This window comes from Pan troglodytes, chromosome 17 (genome assembly GCF_028858775.2).
Source record: "Pan troglodytes isolate AG18354 chromosome 17, NHGRI_mPanTro3-v2.0_pri, whole genome shotgun sequence".
Taxonomy (NCBI): Eukaryota; Metazoa; Chordata; class Mammalia; order Primates; family Hominidae; genus Pan; species Pan troglodytes.
In genome coordinates this window covers 27,399,897-27,405,972 of record NC_072415.2, presented here as the reverse complement: position 1 = coordinate 27,405,972, position 6,076 = coordinate 27,399,897, and positions in this window count along the sequence as shown.

Below are 6,076 nucleotides of genomic sequence, written 5' to 3'. Positions count from 1 at the left end.
ATAAACCTCTCACCCAAATTCAACTTGAGGCAAATTGCTCCAGAGAGCATGTAGTCACATTTCAGATATGGAAAAGTTGGCTTTCTGGCTTCTGATATTTCTATTATCCCATGAATTCTCATTGCATCAGCTCTGGGTCGCTGTGGTTGTGTCTTCCTTTTTGTGTATTTTTGGAATTTGAGGTTTCAAATTTCCAGTTTTTCTGCCTCTGGTTCAACCACCCTTTCTTTAAAAAATTGTCTAAATGTACTGTAGCCCTCATCTTACCGGATGGGGAGAATTTAGTACTTCCCTCCAACCACCAATATTGCTGAGAATTTTAGGGGAGGGATCCAGGAGCTTACATTCTTATTGACCTCTTCTACTCCGAATTTTCAGTTTTGCCAAAGTGTCACCTCATCTTCTGCAGTTAATGTCTCCTTTCCTCCCACCCCCATACATATCTATACATATATATGTGTATAGATGTATGTATACACATATATATATACACATGGAGAGAGAGAATTGTAATGTGTAAAGTTAATTTCTTTCTTATCTATTTACTTATTCTTTTTTTTTTTTTTTTTTGAGACAGAGTCTCGCTTTGTCGCCCAGGCTGGAGTACAGTAGTGCGATCTCTGCTCACTGCAACCTCTGCCTCCCAGGTTCAAGCAATTCTCCTTTCCTCAGCCTCCCAAATAGCTGGGATTACAGGTGCCCACTACCATGCCTGGCTAATTTTTGAATTTTTAGTAGAGACGGGGTTTTGCCATGTTGGCTAGTTTGGTCTTTGACTGCCAACCTCAGGTGATCCACCTGCCTTGGTCTCCCAAAGTGCTAGGATTAAAGGCGTGAGCCACTGTGCCCGGCCAGTTTAAGAACCATTTTATGCAGACTGCTTTTGGGTGCTTTTGACATCTACTCTTCTCCTTGTACCCCACATCCTGAATGTATGGAGTCATTTGGACTCCGTGCATGTGTGAGTGTGAGTGTGTGCGTGTGTACATGGAAGGAGGGACTGGGTTTAGGTCCAAATCAACATGATACAGAATAGAAGCATCATATCTGGAAGCAGGAACCCAAAGGCTAACAAGACCCCAGACTTTAAGTCTCTGCTGGAGAATTAATAGAAATCCTATGCAATCACTTTGGGCTTCCACAGATAGAGAACTGGTGTGGGGAGAGAAGGGAAGATGGAGTGGGTAGCTCAAAATAATTTCACCTCTTGGGCCACAGAAAGCCTATGTAATCTCTGATATTTATGCACGCCTAAGTCTACATATACATACATAAATACGATCAGCAGTCCTATGAGCTATTTTAAAGCAGGGAGGAGCAGGAGAGATTAATCTGGAGACTAGTTAGATCAGCAAATTATAATCTGTAGGAAAATCCACATAGATTTCCAAGTGAGAGAGGAGGAAGCAGCAGTGATTTGAGGGAAGGAAGAACACGATGCTTCTGAACTAAAAACCAGGACGCTTGGTCTGACAAAGGACTTTTTTTTTTTCTGGGTTGTATGTGTACCAATATCGATACCTATAGACAAAATTGATTAACATCTAAATTGTCTTGGAAAATTCAGGATCTGCAGTTTCCTTCCTTATTGTTCAAATCTCATTCTTGTATAAAGTATCTAGAGAGAAATCTTGAGCTTGGTTGTAGAGGAAATTCATTGCTGTAAAGGTTGATTGCAGCAAGGTGTCTGTCCACGGGCCAGTGTGCCTGAGGATCTTTTCATGACACAGACTATCACTATCTTTTTCTTGTATAGGAATTGGCCTCTCAGACTTTAAGACCATAACTGAGAATTTTTTTTTTTTTAAGACAGAATCTCACTCTGTCTCCCAGGCTGGAGTGCAGTGGTGCAATCTTGGCTCACTGCAACCTCCGCCTCTTGGGTTCAAGAGATTTTCCTGCCTCAGCCTCCCAAGTAGCTGGAATTACAGGTACGTGCCACCACGCCCGGCAAATTTTTGTATTTTTAGTAGAGGAGGGGTTTCGCCATGTTGGCCAGGCTGGTCTTGAACTTCTGACCTCAAGTGATCCACCTGCTTTGGCCTCCCAAAGTACTAGGATTACAGGCATGAGCCACTGCGCCCGGCTTTTATTTTTTTATTTTTTTATTTTTTAACAGAGTCTTACTCTGTTGCCCAGGCTGGAGTGCAACAGTGCGATCTCAACTCACCACAACCTCCACCTCTGCCTCCTGGGTTCAAGTGATTCTCCTGCCTCAGCCTCCCAAATAGCTGGGATTACAGGCATGCACCACCATGCCTGGCTAATTTTCTGTATTTTTAGTAGAGACAAGGTTTCACCATGTTGATCAGGCTAGTCTTGAACTCCTGACCTCAAGAGATCCGACCACCTTGGCCTCCCAAAGTGCTGGGATTACAGGTGTGAGCCACTGCACCGGGCTCCTAACTGAGAATTAATAGTACTAGTTACTATGTTTAAAATGGACTACAAGTGACCAATTAGTCTCCATTCTGGGGTTATATAAAAGCAGGAAAGTGGTAGATAAGAAAATTGTCGCGGGGTACAGTGGCTGTTCCTGTAATCCTAGCCACCCTGGAGGCTGAGGCAGGAGGATCACTTGAGGCCAGGACTTTGAGACCAGCCTGGGCAACATAGTGAGAACTTGTCTCTAAAAAAAAAGAAAACTGTCATTTTAGGTCATTCCTTATAAGATGCTGATTCTCTGTGCTAGGTATCTATGCAGAAAAGTCTCATTTCATAGTAATTGATTCACATATTATTGCAAAGTATATTTTGGAAAATAAGCCAATAAAAGCTAGTCACTATATCAGAATGTGCTGTACAATGTTGAGCTTTCTGCCTGCTGCATTCTAATTCTCAGAATGACTGCCAAAGAGCCAGGCTGACCAAGAAGTTTAACCTCAACGGGAAACCTCACACCGGACTGATATACTCATTTATGCCCCAGACAAATGCCCCTTAGATACAAATCAAGAAATTGTTTGTGTCCCGCTAGTAAGTGGGTCATACATTTCCTAGTAATGCTTTAGGTGAGGATAGATTTTTTTTTTTTCTGGTACACAGTCCACTAGTTCTTACTTGTCTTTGCCCTGTAATATGAGTTAAAATACAACTCCCATGATGAGTGGGTCATTCTAGCCATGATACTTCCCTGTGACTGAGTTTTCAAACACTCACTGCTCCCACCTTCCTCACGGCCTTGGCTCAGCCTACTTCTTTTGCTTCAAATACCTCTGCAGTAGGGATTCTCAACCTCAGCGGCACAAAAACATGCAAAACATAGGTGCATTTGTCTAATATAATTGGTTTGCTGTGCAGGTTTCTCAAAGCTTCCCAGGTTGAAAAGCACTGCTGGACAGCAGAGTCTTGGAGGCTGGCCCATGAACTCTGGCATTAGCCTCAACTGGGTGAATTGTGAGAAATCCAGGCAGATTGTCAGAATAGACTTACAAAGTTAGGATCTGCTTGGGGGCCCCAAGCAATTCTTAGGAACACAGATGTTTGAGAATCATTGCTCTGAAGGCTGTCAAAAGCCTGCAAGTCAAACTCCACTTCTTCCATAAATCTTTGCCTATCTCTACTCCAATTCATCACTTTGTGTGTCTATGAGTGTATTTCGTAAGAGGTAGAATGCTTTGGCCATTTTCCAGTTTTTGTTGGGTTTGCTTCTATTGCATTTGCAGCGTGCAACCTTTTCCCTCTTTCTCACCTTTCAAGCAGTAGAATGTGGCTACGAGGGGGTGGGGACAGCTTAGTCCATTGTTTTATATTTAATAAAGAAATCGGCCAGGCACAGTGGCTTACGCCTGTAATCCCAGCACTTTGGGAGGCCAAGGCGGGTGGATCACCTGAGGTTAGGAGCTCGACACCAGCCTGACTGACATGGTGAAACCCCGTGTCTACTAAAAACACAAAAATTAGCTGCGCATGGTGGCACGCACCTGTAATCCCAGTTACTTGGGAGGCTGAGTCAGGAGAATTGCTTGAACCCAGGAGGTGGAGGTTGTAGTGAGCCAAGATCATACCATTGCACTCCAGCTTGGGTGACAAGAGCAAAAAATCCATCTTAAAAAAAAAAAAGAGAGAAAGAAAGAAAAGAAATTGCTGAATAAATTCAGTGCCAAAGCATAGTCTTTCCAGGTCTGGGCCAGAGATATTAAACAGACCTTAGAAAATGGCAGCTTCTGTGTGAAGTCCTCTGTGAGCTCTTTCACACTGAGGAAGAGTCGTCCTAATGTGTGTTAAAAGGCACAGAGCTGTTGGCTTAAACGCAGCTGAAACTACTGTCCAGGGTCACAGCACAGACACCAGTGATAAGTCTTTTGCCCAGTGAGGAGTGGCTGAGGCTGCAGGGCGGAAAGGGTGGCACCCTCGAGCGTGACAAAGGGATACATCTGGGAAATGAAGAGTTCCTGCTCACAGACGAGCAGGTCTCGAAAGTCACGGGCTCTGATATGGGCCTTGTCTGAACAGGAAAACCAGGACATCTCATCTGTCAGGTCTGCTTTAGAAGAAAAGAAAAGAAAAAAAAATACTGACTGAAATATTGCTTACTTCCTAGAGAGAAGGACACATTCTTGGATTGAACCCCAAAGGATGTTGAACTTAACAAGGATGTCAGAACTAACCCCACCATATTCTGGGACCACTTGCTTGCTAAGAACTAAAAGTCACTTAAACCAGTTAAATAAAAGAGAGTTGATTTTAAAGATGCAATAGCTGTACTTCATTCTATGTGGTCATTTATCAATGTTGTGATTAGCAAGTTGTGCTCCTGTGAGCTCACACATTAGGTTTGCAATGTATGCAAAATCATTTGGTAGCTTTCTGAAAGAGAAGAGGTGTTGAAAGTTTTGGTGTCTGCAAAGTGAATGAGACTCTTTTCTTAAAAATTTCCAAACATGAAAATTTTTCTTGGAGAAAAATAAATTCACATTTCCAAATGGCATATATCAACATCATAACAAGTAGAAAATTTCTAACAGAACAACAGACATTTTATTAAATAAGGTAATAATGTATGCATAATGCCCACTACCTAATAAAAGGCTTTTAGGAAAATCAGTCAATCATCTTTGTTTTCTAGTGTAGCTAGGAATTATAGAATGAAATCTGAGAAGTTGTGAACGTATCTTTTTCTTCTTATAAAGATTTAAAAAATACGGCATTTCCAATTGCCTGCTATGAGATTTTCTAAGTATTCATAATAGGCTTTTGGAAATATTTTCTTGTTTCCTGTTTGAATATTAATTAGTTACAGAATATTAATTATATAATTATTTATAATTATATCCCATAATTAATATAATTATAAAATGTTAATAAATTGATGGCCATTAACTACGATATTATTGTAGAATGTTAATTAACTGTGAAACTGATTCTATGTTCAGAAAATTTAGGTGGCAGGAGTTGCCACAATCTATTTTTCTGCTCAAACAGTTTTTATTCTACAGTTGAAAGAAGAGGACTTTGCATGGTCATTTTCTTTACTTGTTTCATTTCTATCAGGTTAAAATTTTGGGGGCTAAATGCACTTCAAGTACCTTTTTTTTCTTTCTGTTTATTTATTTCGATAGCTTTAGGGGTACCGGTTGTTTTTGGCTACATGGATGAATTACGTAGTGATGAAGTCTGAGGTTTTAGTGCACCAGCCACCCAAATAGGTACACTGCACCTGATATATAGTTTTTTTATCTCTCCCTTCTGTGTTTCCTGTGTCTATTATACCAAGCTGGATGCCTTTGTGTACCCATAGCTTCGCTCCCAATTTAAGTGAGAACATACGAGTTACTTTACTTAGAATAACGGCCTGTACTCCAGAGACTAACTTTTTAAAATGCTGTCCACTTTGCCCTGGCTACCAGGAAGCCTAGAGAGACATTTCATTTTCATTGGCCACAACTCAGGGACCCTGGGGACCTGGAAGTTTGAAGATGTTATTTTCCAATTTCTTTTACTGTCTTTCAGTGCTTTTTGTTTGTTTGTCTGTTTGTTTTCATTTAAAAAGTTGTTCGGTTTTTTTATGCTTTTTTTTTTTTTGATTCGGAGTCTCACTCTGTCACCCAGGCTGGAGTGCAATGGCACAATCTCA